A 23,076-nucleotide genomic window follows, 5' to 3' on the forward strand; every position below is an offset into this window, starting at 1 on the left:
ATGTAATGATATTTTTCTCTCTCTATTTTAACATTGTTTCCCCCATTTATTTTTGACTGCATCCGGACTTAACAGAAATTGGTACATGACCAAATTCTTTCACTTTCTTGGGAAAAAAAGTTATGGATAGAGCTGCACATTTTTACTTTTGTTATCAAAGTACTTTTTATGTATATAGCAATTGTTTGGTGATTCTTGCCTATTTCCTTTAAATTCAGAACAGACCTGCTTAGTCACCTGAATGAGAATCCAAAACTACTATTTAAAGAATCAAAAGACCCCCCCCAGTTGGTTGAGCCTTAGGCTTTAAAATGTTTATTGGCATCATCAGATAACTACTGATGTATATTAGTTTGTCTTGGTGTTGCATAAAACACACTAAAATATCATGGATGTATAAAATTTGGCAGTGCCTCAACAGTAGGGTGCTAAAGTGCTTCAGCTTCAGGTGGGTGGCTCTGCTGTGGCCAAAGGTAGATGTCCTATTATTCATTTGTTGTAGTATTCATTACATGAGGGAGTTCTCTGCTGTAGGTGACCTGATGTCGGCCAGTATACAAGACTTTTACTACAGTAGGGTGTGTGGTACATTGCATGTAGGCTGCGACTGAACATCAGCAGTAAAAGTGATGCAAGCACCATCCCCAGAACTTTTCTGTTGCCAGATCTGAATGACAGATTTCAACATACAGTCTGACTCCATATTTTTGGGATTCTTCAAATTTCAGATAAGTGCCCTGTTGGTTAATTCTTGACCATTTTTCTCCGTCTTTGGTTAGGGTTCATGTCATCCAAGAGGGGCAAGTGCCAATGTGGAAGACAAATTCCATGCAAGGATAGCCATCTCCAGTGCTTATTCTGCTTGGGCTCAAGCCATGACCACAAAAACTGTTCTGTTAGGCATTTGTGCCAAAGACCTTAATGAGTAGATTGTCCTCTTTAGCTATCTACCTAGAGGATCAGCAATTAAAGCTGCTAGCAAAAAGCACTGTGGTTGGGATCCTCTGGGCACAAGGGTGAGTCATTTTTGAAGCAGAAGGCCAGAACCTTCTGCTCCCCTGCTTACCGACATCTCCCTTGAGGAAAAGGAGAGGCTGGAGAACATGCCCAGTTCACAGTTTAGGTCCACAGGCAGAGCCTGACATCCAGTCCACCTTGGATCCGAGCATAAGCACGTCCACAGAGGCCGAGCAGGCATCCATGTTGTATGTCCAAGGGGAACCTTGGCTCATAATAATGGAAGGCCTTAAGGGGATTCCTCATATCCTTGTTAGGGAATAGGTAGAATCCAATCTGATAGAGTGTAGGCCTACATCAAGGCCTCCTACCCTACATAGGATAGACTTGCATGCAAAAAAAGAAACCGCAAATTATACATTTGCCCACACCAAAATAATCTGTTTGTGACTGGCAACAATTCATTCAGGGCCTTTTCAGTGCCCTTAAATCCCTTAGGCTTCCTCCAGGTTTTTACAACTCCCTCTCCCAGTACTCTCTCTCCAATAAAAAGGACTAGGGAAGATGATTCTTCAGAGGAGGAGGCATCTTCAAGGGAGGAATCTCTGGCTTACTCTTAACAGAGCCCATTCCTCCTCGATTATGCCTCCCCAGAAGAGAAATCCAGTGGAACAGATTCACCTATGAAAGACTTTACTTTGGAGGAACTCTGGGTAAAATGAGAAAACATTTTAAATGGTATAGCGCCCAAGTGACTGAAATACAAAAAAAGATACTGTGAGGTGGTACAGGTGGAATCACCTAGGCCATCTGCAGTTCTTCCTGTCTTGCCTGCCTTTCAAGATGGTTTTGCCTCACCTTCACAGGCACCAGATTCTCAGCCACCTATTCCGAAGAAGCCAGACCGCTTCTGTAAGGTCCGAGAGGACTGCAAGTCCCTCTTCAGATGCCCTTCTGCAGACCCTTCTCTTATTTCTGTGACTTCTGACAAGCCATCCACATCACTGCCCTCTCCCATCAGATAAGGATAGTAGGATCCTGGATAGACTAGGCAAAAAAGTGTTACACCCCTGCCACTCTAGTGTTTAGGGACATAAATTACCAACATACATCACCACATTTGCTTTAGAGCTTATGTCCCAACTTTCACAGGTAATTGCAGACTTATCTGACTCAGAAAATAAAACCTTGGCTGCTTACTTGCTTTGGTGCATCTTCTCAAGTAGCAAATCACTCCATAAAATGCAGCCATGATGTTTAAGAAGCTTCTACCAGAGCAGCTGCCTCTGGATCAGTATTAATAATATTCTCTTGGCTAAGACTCCAGCCCTTACCTGAGGACATAAAAAGCTAAACTTATGACTGCTCCTTTGGACAACTCTACTTTCATTTGCCTTGCAGCTGTTAACTTGTTCAAATCATTGCAGGAAAAGGGTAATGAATTTGCAAGAATTGAAACACATTTTTGCTTCCCTAGTACCCAAATTCCAAAGAAATTATCATGCAAAAACATGTTTGTGCAGAGGTATTGATGTCACCTGCAACCCAGAACAAAAAATAGTGACAGGAGACCACAACAGCCTAGGGCCCCTCCTGCAATTCCATCACTAAAGCAGCCCTTTCCAAACAAACCATACTATCTGTGACTATTCCCCCCTGTCACCCACATCCCAGTTTCCCAGTGACTTCCCTGTCCCTCCCATCCTGGAAAAGCATAACTCAAGACTCCTGGGTCCACTCCATTGTTCAAAAAGGGTATTTTATGGTATGGGATCACCTACCCTCCCTCGCGCAACATCCAGGGACTACCTTTTTTCCCCCCAGATGTTCTGTTAGAATTAATGAACGAAGGTACTATCCATAGTGTTCCCAAAAAAAAAAAAAAAAACAAATGGGAAGAGGATTTTATTCCAGGTTGTTCCTAGTGCCCAGGAAGGAAGGTCCCTGGAAACCAATCCTTGATCTGTCCCATCTCAGTACCTTTCTAAGGGTACCAACTTTCCACATGCTAATCCTCCAGACTTTGTTCACACTTATTCTGCCTCAAGCCTTCATGGTTACTCAGGATATCAGAGATGCATATCTGTGCACCCTCGTCCATCCCAGCTACATTTCTCTGTACCGTCATGGTGTTTTCAATTCTGTGCCTTAACCCTTTGGACTTTCTACCGTAGCAAGGGTCTTCACCAAATGCCTGACTCCTGTGATTGCCCACTGCAGATTTCAGGGAATACACATTTTTCTTTATCTGATGTAGAATATGAATGACCAAAGTATGTGCTTAAGAAAATTGAGTATGTGGCAATCTATGCATTGAGATGGACTTTGTACAAGACAAGATCCTTGGAGCACCAAAAGATATAGTTTTGGAGTAAAAGGAATACCCGTAGATGCTATTGTTGTTTCAGCAGCCACCAAGGAGGAGCTAGCTGAAAAACGCTCCTCTGTCCAACCCCCCAATAGAGAATCCGGAGCATTGAACAGATACTGGAAGCAAGTTTATGCTTCAGGACCTTTGCCTTACAGATGTCCTTCAAGAATGCAACTGCAGTCATAACATGTGGGTTGTCCTGCCTCAGGCAGCCCTCAGTCGGCCGGATTCCAAAGTCTGGGTCCGACGTCGGCTGATGTTGCATTTCTCTCCGACGTCAGAGCGGCTGGAGTACATAAGCATCAGCCAACGCCATTTTCTTCAGTCTTTCTTGCCGCGCGGTGCCCGAAGCAGAAGCAGTTCACAAGTGCCGGTCGGTCAGCTCCTGTATTCTACGATACCGAAGTCATCAAAAAAGCTAAGTACCCCGTTGGGGACCTTTTCTTGCCTCAGCCGATGTCAGAAATTACTGAAAAAGTTAACAATTGTCTTTTTTGTGGTAAACAAATACCTCATAAGGATTTCCACTCTTACTGCCTCCCTTGCCTGGGCCCAGACCACGATGTCTCGGCATGTGTAGCCTGTGCTCGCTTCAACAAGCACACTCTCAGGCACCGGGCGGAGTTCGCTGAAGAGTTTTTCAGCGATAAATTTGCCTACACCATGCCGTCGGATCTTCCGACATCGCAAACTCCCAAAAAGCGAAAAGACCGGGACCGACATCCTCGGCCCGCATCTACCACCGACTCCACGCCAAAACCTAGCGCGAGTGCTCCGGTTCCCTCTGAGACGGTCTCTCCACCGCTCCAAACCGAAGACATGGCATTACCGATTACTCCGATTCCAGACATTACTCCGACGCCAGTTATAGACTTTCCTCCGGATACCGAAACCGAGGAAATGCCCGAGACCATTGCTGTAGACAAGGTCACTCCTGCACGTGGAGCTGCCAGGCCTCCTATGGCCATGTCTATTAAGGCCTACACTAGGGCTAAGGCAGCCAGCAAAACAAAGCATATTACTTCTAAATCCTTACCTCAGCCGACTCCGGAGACACAAATTATGCCCATGGCTGCTGATTTAATTTCTATGATTAGAGGTTCACAGGCCCATCCTGAGAGAGCATCCCAGCCTCCTCCTGATAAAAGGCCCCGGGTGAAACCCTCTGACCCTACTCCTTCAGATGAAGACTCTGAGGGCTCTGTCCACTCTGATAGCCAGGAAGAGCTCTTCCAGACCTATGAGGACTCGGATGCAGAGGATTCCATCCCTTCGGCCTCCCCTCCTGAGGATATTTCTTTTGGGGAAGTTCTGCACACCATGAGTGAACATTTCAAGTGGCAGGGCAGGAATATTCAGATTCTAGGAAACGCCTTTGGACTTTCCTTAAGAAGCCTCAGCACAGGCCCTTAGCTATTCCTCCTGTACTTGATGTTCTGGATGATTTGTATTCTGACTCTAGTGCTACCCCTGATTCTCTTCCTCCTGCTCCAGCCAAGCCCGACAGGTATTACAGGGTCCCAGAAACTCATTCCCATTTATTCAGGGCCCATTCTGCTGATTTGGAAACTATTTCACAGGGGCCTAAAGGAGTTTCAGCCTCCACCTCAAAAAATCCTTTGCCCTCCAACAGGGAAGCAAGGTCATTAGAGAGATGGGGCAAAAAGGTTTACACATCCACTACCTTATCTATGAAAGCCTTAAATTGCCTTTTTCATGTTACAATATCAGGATTATCTCTTAGAAGATTTACAAAAAACATTAGCTTCTCCTGATCCTTTAGACAGGAAGACTTTGCAGGAAGCTGTACATAACACTCAGCAAGTAAGCAATCACTTCCTGCAGTGTGGTTATGATGCACTGGAAGCTTCATGTAGGGCAGCTATGACAGGGGTAGTGATTCGTAGACATGCTTGGTTAAAAGATCAACCTCTACCAGATCATGTAAAAGCAAAACTGCTGGATGCACCTTTGGAAAAGAACAAGCTTTTTGGTGCAAATGCTAAGGATGTGTTAAAGACCATCGAAGAAAAAGCAAAATCAGTTCAGACTGTGAAAGATTTCCTCCAGGTTCAACCCCCCAAATTCAGTAGGAATTGGCCTTCAAAAAACTGGTCCTTTCCTAATCCAGAAAAGTTTCAAAGGGGTAAGAACAGACGTGGCCGAGGAAGAGGCCAATACAGAGGCCCTTACAGGGGACGACAATGGCAGCCAGGAAACCAAAGAAGTGACGCAGGGGGTTTCACCTGCCCAACAACCACAAACTCAATGACTTTCCTTTACTACCGCCTACCAGGGAACAACTAGAAGCTCCCTTGGGCGGGAAATTCTCTCTGTTTGCAGAAAACTGGCACAGACTGACAAAGGACAAATGGATTTTGGACATTATAGACCGAGGGTACAGGTTTAATTTTCATACCTTACCAAGAAAACAAGGCATGCCAAACCTACCACAAAATCAAAGGGCAGAGGCTATCAAGCAAATCACTCTGCTGACTCGAATGAAAGCAATAGAAAGAGTTCCACAACAAGAACAGGGGTTTTACTCAAGACTGTTCCTTGTTCCAAGAAAAGAATCTCAATGGAGACCAATACTGGACTTGTCCGCATTAAACACCTTTCTCATAGTACCAAAGTTCAAAATGCTGACTCTACAGCAACTCCTTCCCATGCTGGGCAAGGAGTCGTGGCTGATTACTCTGGACCTCAAGGAGGCATACCTGCATGTCCCTATCAGACACAGCTGCAGAAGATACCTCAGATTTCTTGCAGGACCAGAGCATTATCAATTCTCAGCATTGCCATTTGGCTTATCTACTGCCCAGAGTATTTACAAAATGCCTGGCTTCAGTAATTGCTCATTGCAGGCTCCAGGGTATACAAATTTACCCGTACCTGGACGACTGCCTCATACAAGCAGACGACAAATTGATGTTGACAAAAAATCTGGATTATGTCATACGATTACTTCAAGCTCTGGGATACACAGTCAACTTCCAAAAGTCAAGACTGCAGCCATCCCAGCAAATAATCTTCTTAGGAGCCAAACTAGGCACAGCCTCTCAGATGGCTTAGCTGACAGAAGACAAGCAAGAGAAGTTAACTCATTACTTCAAAGGTTTAGCAAAACTCACCCAGATGACTGCAAGGAGATTCCTACAGGCCCTGGGTTGCATGGCATCCTGCATTCTACTGGTTCCATTAGCAAAACTACACATGAGAAAGCTTCAATGGTACCTAAAAAGCATTTGGTCTCAACACAGCAACAACTTGGAGACAATCATACCACTCATTCCTTGCCTACAAAAGGAATTCCTGTGGTGGGCCTCGGTGAGCCAGGAAAACACAGGTATGTCATTCAAAAAACCACAGATAACACAGACCATGACTACAGACGCCTCAGACCTTGGATGGGGGCGCACATGGAAGGCAGGTGTATACAAGGACAATGGTCTCCAAAGGAAACACATCTGCATATAAACCAAAAGGAAATGTTGGCAGTAATGCATGCCATCGAGGCTTTAAAACACCAACTCCAGCAAGGCCATTTAATGATACGGACAGACAACACCACTGTGATGTGGTACATAAACAAGCAGGGGGGCACCCACTCTTACCCCCTTTGCAGACTGACAATGCAGCTTTGGGAGAAATCACTGAGCCTAAACATCCAGTTACAATCCCAGTTTGTTCCAGGAAAAGACAATGTGTTGGCGGACAGCCTAAGCAGGAATTTCACAGATCCACACGAGTGGAGGTTACATCCGAAGGCCTTCAGAAAACTCACTTCGACATGGGGCAAGCCAGAAGTGGACCTATTTGCCTCTCACCTCAACCATCTTCTACCAAAATTTTGCACAAGGACATACCATCCAAAAGCTTGGAAAATAGATGCCCTCTCATTCAACTGGAACTCCCTAGCAATCTATGCATTCCCACCTCTGCCACTGATGACCTCAGTATTACTAAAGATCAAAGCAGAGAAGCCCAAAGGAATCATAATAGCTCCGGATTGGCCAAGACAACACTGGTACCCACTACTACGGAGCATATGTCACACCAGGAGGTGGGCCCTCCCTCAGTGGCCTCTACTTTTGACTCTACACAATTTCGAAACACTGCATCCAAACCTTCAGACACTGCAGCTAACAGCCTGGGAGATCCCATAAATAACTTCAGCTTACCTCTCTCCAAGGAAGTTCAGCGGATACTAACAGAAGCTCGAAGACCATCCACCAGAAATGTTTACTTAGCAAAGTGGAAAAGATTCAGCAATTGGAATACCAGCAAGGGACATGATGCGTCATTGCTGAACATCCCACTTATCTTGGAATATTTGGCAGATATGTTAAAGAACGGCCTCTCATATTCTTCCATAAAGATACATGCATCTGCTATTTCAGCTAGATACAACACTGATCCTCCTGTTTTCTCACCCTTACTAAGACAATTCCTCAGGGGAATCAAGAACATTAAGCCACCAAGAAAGGCCCCAGTGCCAGCCTGGGACCTCAATTTTGTCTTAGAAAAACTGACTCTACCTCCTTTTGAGCCAGCAGCTTCAGTTGACTTGCAATTTCTCTCATGGAAGACAGCTTTCCTGTTGGCAGTTACCTCAGCAAGAAGGGTTTCGGAGCTTCAGGCCCTAATGGCAATACCACCCTTTATTATTTTCCACAGAGACAGGGTTTCATTAAGGACCAACCCTACTTTTATGCCAAAGGTGGTATCTAGGGTTTCTATAAATCAAGCCATTCCTCTGCCTGCTTTCTTCCCCAATCCTGAGAATAAGGGGGAAAGACTTTTGCATACCTTGGACATTCACAGACAACTTCGATACTACCTGGACAGAACCAAGGCCAGTAGGAAGTCTGAACAACTCTTTGTAGCTTACGCCCCTGCAGTCCAAGGAAAAGCAATTTCAAAACAGACTATTTCTAAATGGATTGGACATTGCATCAGATTCTGTTATTCTTTTCATGGAAAGACTGTTCCAGCCAATGTCAGACCACATTCCACCAGAGCTACAGCCACCTCTACAGCATTTTTAAGAGGGGTGCCTACCAAGGACATTCTAGAAGCTGCTACATGGAGCTCCATGCATACATTCTCCAAACACTACAATCTCCCTCTATATTCCAGATCCAGAGCAGGCTTTGCTTGCAGTCCTGCAGGGTTTGATTGCCACACCATCTCTTTCCTAGAGCATACCTCCTCCCCCAGCTAAGCTATGGTATTCTACCCACATGTTATGACTGCAGTTGCATTCTTGAAGGACATAGTACAGTTTTGTACCTACCATAAATGTAGATGTCCGATAGACATGCAACTGCAGGATTTTCCTCCCTCCATACCCCTCTATGCCTAGGGTCCACTCCTATCCCTGTTACCCTTAGCTGGGGATATCTGTTATGGTGTATTTGTTTTATTACTCATTTATTTGTTTGGAATCCTGTTTTTGTCTTCCAATTTGATTACAGCCTTCCTTGGAGGGCACCTGGCATCTGGGGCAAGAAACACTGAAGAAAATGGCATCGGCTGATGCTTATGTACTCCAGCCGCTCTGACGTCGGAGAGAAATGCGACATCAGCTGACGTCGGACCCAGACTTTGGACTCCGGCCGACCGAGGGCTGCCTGAGGCAGGACAACCCACATGTTATGACTGCAGTTGCATGTCTATCGGACATCTACATTTATGGTAGGTACAAAACTGTACTTTTCTTAACTATCTGGCACACCTCACTAGATTACAGAGGGATGTAATTAAGAAACTCTGTAACTCTACCTCTGGGGCCATGTCTGCAGAGGAAGAAAAGGCTTACTCCTCTCGACTGTCTATATCTAATGTGTCCATGAGGCAAGTCTCTCATACAGCTGAAGGTTTTTCATGTGACGCAGGTTCAAGCATAACCATCAGAAGGCGTACCTGATGCGATTGTGTGATTTTGCACAGCCCTTTAAAGCGTCATTCATCCCACAGTAAGCAAGATGGAAAGACCATGTCTGCTGTAGGAATCCATTTTTCTACCCCACAGAAATGTTTCTCTAGGAGTCAGTGGTGGTAAGATGTGGTTCTATAAATCTTAAGGATCCTTTCAAGACTCGCGCTGAGATTTCGTCTCCCAGAGGCAAAGGGGTAAGTAATGGAAGATGGTGCCCACGCAGTAAAGGGAGTCTGCAAGACCAAGGGTTCTGAGATTCCTTCTCAGATAGACCCTTTCAGCACTTCTTAAGGATTGCCCATCTGTTCGTCTTTGGAGGCAGTTGGTGGGGGGGGGGGACTGTTATCCTTACACTGAAACACTTGAGCAGCTGTCATAAAAAGTTATGTGGGTGCAAAGGATCATATTCAGAGGATGTGTCATTCCCTTTTTGCAAGTTGCCTTAATGAAAAGAAGACATCTCCCCAGTGTTCCATACAATAAGTGGGAGTTGGCAGCTCTTGAGATTCAAAAGTTGCTAGACAAACGGGTCATCCAAAAGGTCCCACCAGACCCAAGGAGATCTGGGTTTTACTCCAGTTTCTTTTTAGTGCTAAAGAAAACAGGGGACCTGACACCTATCTTGGATCTCAGTTATCTGTTTTTGTTTGTTAAAAAAAAACAAAAAAAACTCCAAGTTCCGGATGGTCGCGCTTCAGTCCATTCTGCCCCTGTAACAGAAGGATGACTGATGTGCTCTGTAGGTCTTCAGGACACTTGCTATCACATTAAAATGAACAGGCACTCTTGAAGATGCTTAGACTTCCAGCTGGGAGCCAGTCATACCAGTTCAAAGCCCTGCCTTTTGGTCTCACCACAGCCCTCAGGGTGTTCAATTGCATGGCAGTGGTAGCATTCACTGCTTGAATTCAGAGTGTTTTCTTACTTAGATGACTGGCTTCTCACTGCACCAACCAGGCATCTCCTAGTAAAAGCCAGGGATTAATTACTCCCAGTTATTTCAATTCCTGTGGATCGCAGTCAATCTTTCCAAGTCTCATCTTCAACTGGTTCAAGTCTTAGAGTTTATAGGGGCTTGCCAAGATACAATCATCTCACTCTCTTATCACAAAACAGATTTCTTACCTTGAGATTGCATGTCAGAAATATTCTTTCCCTCTCTTCCCCAGCAAAACAGGTTCTCCAAGCTTTGGGCTCGATGGCTGCAGTGATTACCTTGATACCTACCGTTCGTCTTCACATGTGAATCTTCCAGTGGACTTGAGCAATATAATGGTCCATTCTTCGACAACCTTTGCAACATCCTATAAATCTATCTCTAGCCCCCAAGGTGTTCACCAAATGTATGGCAGTATTAGCGGCTCACTTGAGACTGCAGGGATTCAGTGTTTCCCCATATCTGGACTGGCTTATTACTGCCCCGACTGGGCATTGACTAATAGAAGCATGTGATCAGATGGTACAGACTGGTTTTCATTTTGGAATAACCATCAGTTATGATAAATCTCGCAACTGACCCAAGCATTAGAATTCATAGGGGCTGTGTTCAGCATGTTATCAATGGTAGTTTCTCTTCCTGTTTCAAGAGTACAAACGATAAGGATGCAGGTCACGAAAATAATTTGCAGTACCAGAATTTCAGCTGGATTGATTCTGCATATCCTGGGATTAATGTCAGCAACAGTAATTTTAGTTCCTTTAGCAAAATTACACATTAGAAATCTACAATGGATGCTAGCAATACAATGGTCAGTGCTTTCTCAACCCATATCCGCGAAGGTAGGAATAACTGAGGTATACAAAAGATACCTTTGCTGGTGGATGCAGTCACAACAGATATTACAAGGCCATCATTTCATCCTCCCTCAGCCCAGGGCTATAGTAACCACAGACAATTTGCGTATTGGGGGAGGGGGTCATTTCCTGGGGAAAACAGTCCAAGACACTTGGTCCCCCGTAGAGGACAACTTGCATATCAGTGTTCTGGAGATGAGCGGTGCTTTTGGTATTGCAGGCATTCCAAAACGCACTTCCTCTCGGTACAATTACAATCCAGACATGTCAGTAATTTGGTACATCAACAATCAAGGAGGAACCAGATCTTATCCCCTGTGTCGCAAAGCCCTCAATGTGTGTCATTGGACAGTAACTTCCAGCTGCTTTCTAATAGCAACGCGTATTCCAGGGAAGTCCAGCAAGATAGCAGACAAACTGAGCAGGTCCATCTTACTACCTCATGATTGGTCTCACAACAACACCGTCACTGATATGATTTTCAGTCAGTGGGGCCAGCCTTGCTACAATCTTTTTGCCTCTCCCCCAAACAAGGGCAGCAGCTTTTTTGTCCTAATCCCTCCACCAAGGGGATCACAGAGGGATGCCTCTACTCCATGGTTGCCCCCCCCCCCGGTCTTCTGTGTGCTTAAGATCTCATTTGCTGCTCGTGTAGCTAGGACGTGGTCTCGCTTGGCTGTGGCCAAGTACCTTCTTTTTTTCAATTTCTCTTCAGAAATTTGCTAGTTGTTCAACCACAAAAGCTATTTTAATAGCTATTTTTCTTGTTTGTAGTGTTTTTTGTTTGTGTAGTTGGTATCCCTAACTGTTCCGGTGGGCTAGGCCCATTTTACTTAGAGGACCTAGTCCTCCTTTTTGTGTGTAGTGTTCCGTTTCTTTTGTGGAAGACTTCTGTAAGTGTATATTTGGATAAATGTGTTCTGCTTAATATTAAGTAGTGTGTTGTGAGTTAGTAAAGAACCGTTTTACTTGGAGATTCTTTGGTTGCCTTGTGTAGTCTGATCAGTAGTTTTTCCCGCCCTTACTGTTTTTCTGGCTAAGTTGATGTCCTTCAAGGATGCATCTGCAGTCATAACATATGGGTTGTCCTGCCTCAGGCAGCCCTTCGGTTGGCCGGATTCCAAAGTCTGGGTCTGGCCTCGGCTGATGTTGCACTTTCCCCGACGTCATAGCTTCTGGGGTATAAAGGCATCAGCCGACGCCATTTTCCTCAGTCTTTCTTGCCGCACGGTGCCCGAAGCAGAAGCTGTTCGCAAGTGCCGGTCGGTCAGATCCAGAGATTCAGCTACCAAATACTTCGAAAAAAGCTAAGTACCCCATTGAGGACTCTTTCTTCACTCAGCCGATGTCAGACAAAGTAAATATTTTTTTAACTTGTGGGAAACAAATACCTCATAAGGATTTCCACTCTTACTGCCTTCCTTGCTTAGGCCCAGACCACGACGTATCAGCTTGTTTAGCCTGTGCCTCCTCCAACCGACGGACTCTTAGACGTCGGTCGGAGTTTGCAGAAGAGTTTTTCGGATCTGCTTTTGCATATAAAATGCCGTCGGAGACTCCGACTACGCATTTGGCCAAAAAAACGCAGGGAAAAGGACAGACACTCGCAGCCCGCGGTTTTGGCTGAAACCACGGTTAGGCCCACCGCGAGTGTCTCGGTTTCGGCTGAAACAGAGTCTTCGGTTCTTCCTTCTACCGAAATCATACCTCCGACAACCAAGGCCACAGATGCCCCGGCTGAGTCGGCTTCAGAAATCCCTACCGAAGCTAGTGCACAGGAATTGTCCGACACCATTCCATTGGACATTTCTACTCCTGCACGTGGGGCAGCTAGGCCCCCTGCTTCTATGAGTATTAAGACCTTCTCCAGGGCTAAAGCTGCCAAAATTTCAAAGGCTTTACCTGCCAAATCCACTTCTCAGAGGCCTTCCTCAAGTTCTGAGATTCTCAGTCTTGCTGAGGACCTTATATCCTTGATTAGGGGTTCCCAACCTCACCCAGACAGGGCCTCCCAACCTCCACCAGACAAAAGGCCTAGGACTGATCCCTCTGAACCTGTCTCCTCTGATTACTCCACGGATGGATCTGATTTGTCAGACCATCAGGAAGGGGCCTATTCTCCTTACGAGGATTCAGATGCTGAAGATTCTATCCCTTCTGCCTCCCCTCCTGAAGAATTTTCCTTTGGGGAGACCTTGCACACCATGAGGGAACACTTTCAATGGCAGGGTCAGGATTTTTCTGATTCTAGAAAAAAGCTAAGGACTTTTTACATTTGCCCCAGCATAGGCCCTTAGCCATACCACCAGTGCTGACTGTAATTGATGATGTGTATAATGATGTTAGTTCTGCACCTGATTCTCTTCCTCCGGCCCCTGCCAAACCTGACAGATATTACAGGGTCCTGGATTCTCACTTCCACCTGTATAAAGCCCATGCTGCAGATCCAGAAACTATTTCACAGGGCCCAAAAGGTGTTGCAGCTGCCACTGCCAAAAATCCCCTACCCTCTGAAAGAGAATCTAGAGCATTAGAGAGATGGGGTGAAAAGGTTTATACATCTGCTACTCTTTCTGCCAGGGCTTTAAACTGTCAATTCCACATGATACAGTACCAAGAATATTTGTTAGATCAGCTGAATAAGAAGCTTTCTTCTCCTGAACCTTTAGACCGTACATCCCTTCAGGATTTGGTACACAACTCTCAGCAGGTCAGTAATCATTTCTTAAAATGTGGCTATGATGCACTGGAGGCTTCCTTTAGATCAGCTATGACTGGGACAGTAATTCGTAGACATGCCTGGCTAAAAGAGCAATCCCTGCCAGACCATGTCAAGGCTAAGCTCCTAGATGCTCCAATAGAGAAACAAAGTTTATTTGGCTCCCCTGCACAGGAGATTCTAAAGAAGGTGGAAGAAAAAGCAAAATCTGTGCAAACAGTAAAGGAATTTCTACAGGTCCAACCTCCGAGGTTTAGCAGAAACTGGCCTTCCAAGAATTGGTCCTTTCCAGACACCTCCAGAGCACAGAGAGGCAGGAATAGACGCCCTCGAGGCAGAGGTAAATCAAAGGGTGCCTATAGGGGCCGTCAGTGGCAGCCTGCCAACCAGAGGAGTACTGCCACAGCTGCAACTACAACCACTAGCACAGGACAGACACAATGACTTGACTCTGATTCCGCCTACCAGGGAACAACTGGAAGCTCCCTTGGGCGGAAAGCTGGCTTTATTCTCAAAAAACTGGCATTGCATTACAAAGGACACATGGACATTGCAAACAATAGACAAAGGATACAGGTTTCACTTCCACACTCTACCAAAGAGGAGCGGAATGCCAAACCTACCACCAAATCAGAAGCCAGAGGCTTTAAGACAAATCAAAAATTTACTTCAGATGAAAGCGATAGAAAGGGTACCATCTATGGAACAAGGCCAAGGATTTTACTCCAGACTATTCCTTGTACCAAGAAAAGAAAACCAATGGAGACCTATTCTTGACTTGTCCACACTGAACACGTATCTCATTGTACCAAAATTCAAAATGCTGACCCTACAGCAACTTCTTCCCATGTTGGGCAAGGAGTCTTGGCTGGTGACTCTAGATCTCAAGGAGGCATACCTGCACGTCCCTATCCGACCAGATTGCAGAAGACACCTCAGATTTCTTGCAGGATCAGAGCATTATCAATTCTCAGCATTGCCCTTTGGCTTATCTACTGCGCCCAGAGTATTCACGAAATGCCTGGCATCAGTAATTGCACATTGCAGACTTCAGGGAATTCAAATCTACCCATACCTGGACGACTGCCTAATACACGCGGACAACAAGACAAAATTGATAAAGGATTTGGCCTATGTCATACACCTGCTACAGGCCTTGGGATACACAGTCATCATCCAAAAGTCAAGACTAGTGCCATCCCAAAGGATAACCTTTTTGGGTGCAGATCTGGACACAATAACTCAGATGGCTTTTCTCACAGAAGAAAACCAAACAACTTCCAGATTATTTCATGACTTTGACAAGACAAACTCAGCTTACTGCAAGGAAAGTCCTGCAGGCCCTGGGTTTCATGGCATCCTGCATAATCTTTATCCCACATGCCAGGCTGCATATGAGAAAATTACAATGGTACCTAAGGAATGTATGGTCTCAACACAGACACAGTCTAGAAACCATGATACCAATCATTCCATGCCTTCAAAAGGAATTCATGTGGTGGGCTAAGGCCTGCCAGTCCAACAGAGGGTTGCCTTTCAAAAAACCAAAACCAAGGCAGACCATCACCATGGACGCCTCAGACCTAGGATGGGGAGCACACATGGAGGACAAATGTATCCAAGGCCTATGGTCTCAAGGACAGCTAAGCTTGCACATAAACCAAAAAGAGTTGCTGGCAGTGAAGCTTGCAATCGAGGCATTCAAACCATTCCTCCAGCAAGGACATCTGCTGATAAGGACAGACAACACCACGGTCATGTGGTACATAAACAGGGAGGCATGCACTCCTACCCTCTATGCCGGATGACAATGGATCTGTGGAACCTAGCCCTGAATCTCAATATTCACCTGCAGGCCATATTTGTACCAGGAAAAGAGAATTCACTAGCAGACAGCTTAAGCAGGACTACCACGGATGCTCACGAATGGATGCTGCATCCAGACATCTTCAAACTCATAACAAAGAAATGGGGATTGCCAGAGATAGACCTGTTCGCCTCCCCTCTCAACCACCAACTGAAGAAATTCTGCTCCAGGACAAACCACCCACAAGCCTGGAGGGTGGACTCTCTTTCAGCTGGAATGCCCTAATAGTATATGCATTCCCACCACTCCTGTTGATGTACAAGGTTCTTCTGAAGATCAGGGAGGAACAGCCAATGGTAATACTCTTGGCTCCGGACTGGCCAAGACAACACTGGTATCCGCTACTGAAAAACATGTCACAGGCGAACTCATGGCCTCTACCCCTATGGCCTCTTTTTCTAAGGCAGAACAATTTCAAGACCCTGCATCCAAACTTGAAAACTCTGCAACTAACTGCCTGGAAAATTGCTTAAAACCAAACTGTCTTATCGCAGAGGGTCAAGGACATTATCCTGGAGACTCGCAGACCCTCCACAAGAAAGGCATACTCAGCTAAATGGAAGAGATTCCTCATTTGGAGCACATCAAAGGGCACAGATGTTACAGTGGCAAACCTAGCACACATCCTAGAATACTTAGCAGAATTGTTCCACAATGGCCTGTCTTACTCTTCCATTAAGATTCATGCTTCAGCAATTTCAGCAGAATACAACATGGATCCTCCTATCTTCTCTCACCCTCTACTCAGACAATTTCTGAGAGGGATCAAAAATGTTAAACCTCCAAGGAGACCCCCTCTACCTGCATGGGATCTCAATTTTGTGCTGGAAAAATTGACACTACCTCCTTTTGAACCAGCAGCATCAGCAGGCTTACAGTTTTTATCTTGGAAAACTGCTTTCCTTCTGGCAATCACTTCAGCAAGAAGAGTATCCAAGCTACAGGCATTAATGGCAGTGCAGCCTTTCCTTATTTTTCACCAGGATAGAGTGTCTCTGAGAACCAATCCAACTTTCATGCCAAAGGTGGTATCCCAGGGTATCCTTGAACCAAGCCATTCATCTGCCTACGTTCTTCCCTAACCCACAGAACAAAGGAGAGAAACTCTTGCACACCTTAGATATACACAGACAACTACGCTACTATCTGGACAGAACTAAAGCCAGCAGAAAAACTGACCAACTTTTTGTAGCCTATGCAACTGGGGTGCAAGGAAAAGCAATTTCCAAGCAGACAATTTCAAAATGGATAGGAAATTGCATTCGCTTGCTACTCTTTTCATGGGAAGACAGCTCCTGAACATATCAGGCCTCATTCCACAAGGGCCACAGCCACCACTACAGCTTTCCTACGAGGGGTGGCTACCAAGAACATTTTAGAAGCTGCTACTTGGAGCTCCGTGCATACATTTGCCAAGCATTATAATCTACCTTTATACTCCAGATCCCGAGCAGGCTTTGCAACTGCAGTTTTACAGGGGATCTTAACTACACCATCCTTATCTTAGTACCTCCTCCCCCAGTTTGGCTATGGTATTCTACCCATATGTTATGACTGCAGATGCATACTTGAAGGACATAGTACAGTTTTGTACCTACCATAAATGTAGATGTCCGATAGGTATGCATCTGCAGTCAGGATTACCCACCCTCCTTCCCCTCTGTGGTATTCCTAGGGTGCTTACCCCTCTTTCAGCTAGCTGGGGGAATTTGTTATGGTGTATTTGTTTGTATATATGTATATATAATTTTTGCTACTGTTTGGAACATTCAACTTTTATCCAAATTTAGCCTTCCTAGAGGGCACCTGGCATCTGGGGCAAGAAACACTGAGGAAAATGGCGTCGGCTGATGCCTTTATACCCCAGAAGCTATGACGTCGGGGAAAGTGCGACATCAGCCGAGGCCAGACCCAGACTTTGGAATCCGGCCGACCGAAGGGCTGCCTGAGGCAGGACAACCCATATGTTATGACTGCAGATGCATACCTATCGGACATCTACATTTATGGTAGGTACAAAACTGTACTTTTTCAGTGGTCTGCTTGTGCAAGATGTCTAAGGATCAGAAGGAACATAAACCTTCCGGTTTTAAAAAATGTTCCAAGTGTAGTTGCAAAATGTCCATTACGGATGGGCATTCCGTATGTGTTTACTGCCTAGGAGCAATTCATTTGCAAGAGTCTTGTAGCTTCTGTCACGCCTTCACTCCGAGGGTGCTTCAGGAGAGGAAAAATGAACTAATATTGAAGGGACTCCTAAAACTTTAATTTGAGGAGTCTTTAGACTCGACTTCTAGTTCTCAGTCCAAGTCTAAAGCTTCGAAGGCAAAGAAAAGATCTCCGGCTCCATCTGTCTCCTCGGAGCAAATTACTAAACTTGACTCTACCTCCTCGGTTCCTCTGTCCTCGGGGCTGCAGGGAGGTATCTGTAGTACTGGAATCGGCATTGGCTCCTATTTTACTGGAACCCATTCGGAGCCGGTCGCCCAGTGTTAGGCATGGTTCTCCTGAGAGGAGATCCCAATCTCCTTCCCTGTCCTCCATATCCTCCAGGCTTTCTGATTTGGATGTCGATAGGGTGGTTCAGAGGCTCCTGCAGTCGCTGGTGTTGGCAAAATTATTCTCTGCTCTGACCCAGTTGGCTCCGGAGCCCGTCCCGATGCTTGTGACGATGGTTCCTCCTCCGAGCACTTACTTGTCTTCGGAGCCGGAGTGCTCCGCTCTGAGTGATGTTCCTGCACCAGCTCCGATACCCCTCAAGGGTTTATCGCTGCTGACGGCTCTGACCCATTCAGCTCCATTCACAGGGTTCGGCACTCGGGTTTCCTCAGTCTGGCCCGAGGGGGATACTTCGAGACACCTGTCTGTTCCGAGCCTCCCTCTCGGCACATCGGCTCGGGGGACCCCGAACCTGGTCATGGCCTCGGAGGCCGGTCAGTCCTCTGATTCGGGGGGACCTGCCTTAGAGGCCATGAGGAGCGCACTGGCCAGATCATCAGTTACATCCACCGGATCGGTCATTCCTTCCCCTTACACCCTGGCTAGAGCCTCTGACTTCCCCCTATCCGTAGATGGCGGAGCCCAGAGGTCTGGGGATACCCCCATGAGCCATCTCCAACTTTCTGAGGGCCTCTCAGAGTCTGTGCCTGAGGAGCCCCCTAGAAAGAAGTCGTGCAAGAGGAAGCACATAGACTCCCAGGACGAGTCTCTCACTTCTGATACTGAACTCGAGGAGTTGGAGGGGTCTCCCATGTTGTCCTCTGATGACGTCTTTCTCCGACATCCTGGAGATATTGAGACTAGAGAGGCGACTGGCCGTCCAAAACCCCCTCTGAGGAGGAGTCGGTATTCCTCAAGGCCTTTGGGGCTCAACCCTCCGCCTCCTGGGTGTCTCCACCCTTTGAGCTCTTGGATTTAATTTGTCGAAGGGTGTGAGAGAATCCTGATTCGGTGGAACCTGTACCCAGAAGGTCCAATAAGTTTCTTTCTGCCTTCCTGGGGAAAGAGTTTTTGTCCAAAGGGGTTTCTGTAGATGCTACGGTGGTGGCGGTGGCCACACAGCAGGAAGTAGCCGAGTCTTCCTCCGTCCATCCTCCTAACAAGGAGTCTAGGAGCATGGACCGGTACGAGAAGCGTACCCTCTGGTCAGTGACCTTCACCCTATGGTCACTGAACTACCTCTGTCATTTTACTTGGCTCCAGAGAGATCTCGAGGAGTTAGGAGATACTCTAGCGAGTAACGTACTTGAGGCGATAGCGCACATGGTTAACGCCCAGGTTTCTACCCTCAATTCTGTTGTCAACTCGTCCATGAGGCTCATATCGTATGCAGCCGAGGGGGCGAGGAGGGCAGCCAGCTCGGGAGTAGCCCTCAGGAGGCAAGCCTGGATGCGCCTGTGTCATTTCACGGAGGCCTTTAAGTCTTCCTTCACTGACGCTCCTTTTGATGGGTCCTCGCTCTTTGGGACCAAAATGAAAGACACCCTCACCAGATGCGAGCAAGAGGGAAAGACCCTGTCAGCCGTAGGGGTCCGTTTTTCCCTTCCCTCGAGGCCTTACCCAAAGGCTCAGAGGGGAGGGAAGATGTGGTTCAAGAAATCGCAGAAGTTTTTCCTGGCCGCACAAGGTGAGTCCCCTCCAGGGGCAGAGGAGGGGGAGGCTATTCTGGAAGACGCCGCCCTAGAGTCAGAGGAGGCCCCCGCAACTCGGGAGACCTTGATATCTTTCACAGGTCTTCTTACCATTGTTCCTGATGTGTTGCCCAACTGTGCTATTCCGGAGCCAGTTGGGGGCCGCATATCGTACCCGGAAGCCTGGTAAAGCATCACCTAGGATTGATGGGTATTATGAATAGTTTCCGGAGGTTATGCCATCCCTTTTTCGTCAGACCCCCCTCCAGTCAGGAAAATCCTGGACATTCCACCCAGTCAAAGGGATCACGCAGCATTAGAGGTTTCAAAGCTGCTAAAGAAGGGAGTCATCCAACCTGTCCCCTCAGACCAAATCGGATTAGGGACTTAATCAAGACTCTTTTTGGTGCCAAAAAGAACAGGGGACCTGAGACCCATTCTAGATCTCAGCAGATTAAACCACTACGTTCTGAAGTCCAAGTTCCGAATGGTCACCCTTCAGTCCATTTTTCCATAGCTGGAAAAAGAAGTTTGGATGTGCTTCATCGATCTCAAGGATGCTTACTGTCAAAATGGACAGGGCATTCAGGAGTCAACTACGCTTCCGGCTGGGAGACTGTCATTTTCAGTTTCGTGCCCTGCCCTTTGGTCTCACCACAGCCCCCAGAGTGTTCATCAAGTGTTTGCCGGTGGTGACAGCTCACCTGAGACGTCAAGGATTCCAAGTGTTTCCGTACCTGGACGACTGGCTCCTCACCGCCCCCACCAGGCATCTACTCATCCGAGCCAGGGACGCTACCATTACCCTCTGTCAACGACTAGGAATAATATTGAACTGGGAAAAATCTGCCTTGCTGCCCTCACAGCATGTCACGTTTATAGGCGCAGAGCTAGACATCATTCAAATGAGGGCCTTCTTGCGGCACAACAGGATCAGAGTATTACAGAATCAGGTTCATGCTTTTTTACCCCTCAGGAAAGTACAGACGAGGTGGGTTCTTCAGCTTCTGGGCACCATGGCAGCTACCATTATGTTAGTGCCTCTAGCGAGATTACACATGAGGCTTCTTCAATGGCTTCTCTTTGCCCAGTGGTCTCTCCAAAAACTCCCCCTTTCCCACCAGATCCTAGTCACGGACCGATGCAAACAGGATCTCTGTTGTTGGCTGTGCTCCACCAATCTGGACGAAGGGAAACCATTTATTCCTCCGTCACCTGTTGCCATGGTGACCACGGACGCCTCCCAGATGGGGTGGGGGGGGCATTATCTTGGCAGGACGGTCCAAGGCACGTGGCAAGATCATGAGGTACATCTGCACATCAATGTCTTAGAGATGAGAGCGGTGTTACTGGTGTTGCGGGCACTTCAGAGCTCTCTTCCTCTGGGGACGTTTGCAATACACTCGGACAACATGTCCGTTGTGTGGTATCTAAACAAACAAGGAGGAACCAGATCTTACCCCCTGTGCAGAGAGGCCATGCGAGTGTGGCAGTGGGCAGTGTCTTCCCAACGTTTTCTAGTGGCAACGCACATTCCGGGGAAGGCCAGTGTGATAGCAGACAGGCTGAGCAGAGCTATTCTGATGCCTTACGAGTGGTCCCTGAACCATCTGGTAGCGGAACAGATTTTCAGCAGGTGGGGTCAGCCTTGCTGCAATCTTTTTGCCAATCCCCTCAATGCCAAATGCAGAAACTACTTCGCCCTGATCCCCCCACAGGGGGAGTCACCCAGGGACGCTCTAGTCGACAATTGGCCCTCCGGTCTGCTATATGCTTTCCCTCCGTTTCCTCTGTTACCAAGAGTGATTCAGAAAGCCATATCCTTGGGAAGCAAGATGATTCTAATTGCCCCACACTGGCCTCGCCAGGTCTGGTTCTCCTTTCTCCATCCATTAGCTGTGGACAGTCCTTGGATTCTGGACCCAGTACCTGACCTACTGACACACATGTCGGGACAGTTCCATCCCTCCCTGCGGACCCTCAGGTTGACTGCCTGGCTACTCCACTAACGTCGTTAGTCAGACTTCATCATTTTTCACCTGAGGTGGTGCACATTTTATCCTCTTCTCATAAGTCTTTGACTAGGAAGATTTATTCCAGCAAATGGAAGAGATTTTCTGTTTGGGCTCATGGCCAAGGAAATGACCCTTACACAGCCCCAATTGCTGCTGTTTTGGATTTTTTGTCCATGCTCTTTCAGCAGGGCTCTGCGCCCGCTACTATTAAAGTCCAGTTGGCGGCTATTTCAAACTTTCATACCTTCTTTGAGCCTTTCCTTATGGCTCATAAACTCTGTAAGGCCTTTCTAAAGGGCACCTTATTACTCTGGCCTCCTGTGTCAGAACCTGTCATGCCATGGGATCTAAACTTTGTTTTGCAAGCCCTTACTTCCCCACTTTTCGGGCTGGCTGCTACCCTTGAGTTAAAGTTTTTGTCCTGGAAGACAGCTTTCCTAATAGCCATCACATCAGCCAGACGGGTGTCAGAGATTCAGGCTCTCCATCAAACCCCCGTATTTAATTTTTCATAAGGACAGAGTTTCTCTTGGACCTAATCCGTCCTTTCTTCCCAAAGTAACATCTACTGTGAATCTCAATCAGTCTTTTGAGCTGCCAGTGTTCTTCCCTCAAATCTCGAACAAGGCAGAGTTTAGATTTCATCAACTGGATGTGCATAGATACGATTCTGTCTACACAGGACCAAACACCTACGAAAATCTGACCAATTGTTTGTTTCCTTTTCAGAAAATAGAGCGGGTTCCCCTATTTCCAAGGTTACCATTTCCAGATGGATTTCAAATTGTATTTCCTTTATTTATTCTTCAGCGGGAAAAAATCTACTATTCCCCGTCAAGGCTCACTCTACTAGGGCTGTTTCTGCGTCTATGGCATACCATGCCAGACTATCTTTGGATGATATTTGTGCTTCAGCCACGTGGGCTTCCCCGCACACCTTTATTACTCATTATAAACTGGACGTGGCTTCTTTGGTTCCACAGTCCTAAGGTGTATCTTCCTTTGAGCCTCCCAGGATAGAGGTGCTGGGGACGCTGTCCTGTGAGTAAGAATGTAGGCGAGATTGGACTACATAACATCAAGACGTTATGTACTCACCATAATGTTCGATGTATGTAGTCCATCTCGCCTCACATTCTTATGTAACCTCCCACCTGCCCCCTTCCTGGAGGATATGGAGGTTGGAATTGGTGCTAGAGTACCCTTCAGTGGTAGTTTGTTTTTTCTTATTCCCTTTGATAGTGTTCTACCTTATTGGATTGTCATGATGCATGAGGTG

At 46.7% G+C, this 23,076-nt stretch overlaps 1 protein-coding gene across 1 annotated transcript in view; it reads left to right on the forward strand.

Annotated features, from left to right (window-relative positions):
• The window catches only part of MED13 (mediator complex subunit 13), a 3,555,174-nt gene that overhangs the window by 2,651,657 nt on the left and 880,441 nt on the right, over positions 1 to 23,076 (forward strand). The window lies entirely within an intron of this gene.

The sequence above is a fragment of the Protopterus annectens genome, chromosome 13.part0, assembly GCF_019279795.1.
Source record: "Protopterus annectens isolate FY-2018-M chromosome 13.part0, PAN1.0, whole genome shotgun sequence".
Taxonomy (NCBI): Eukaryota; Metazoa; Chordata; order Ceratodontiformes; family Protopteridae; genus Protopterus; species Protopterus annectens.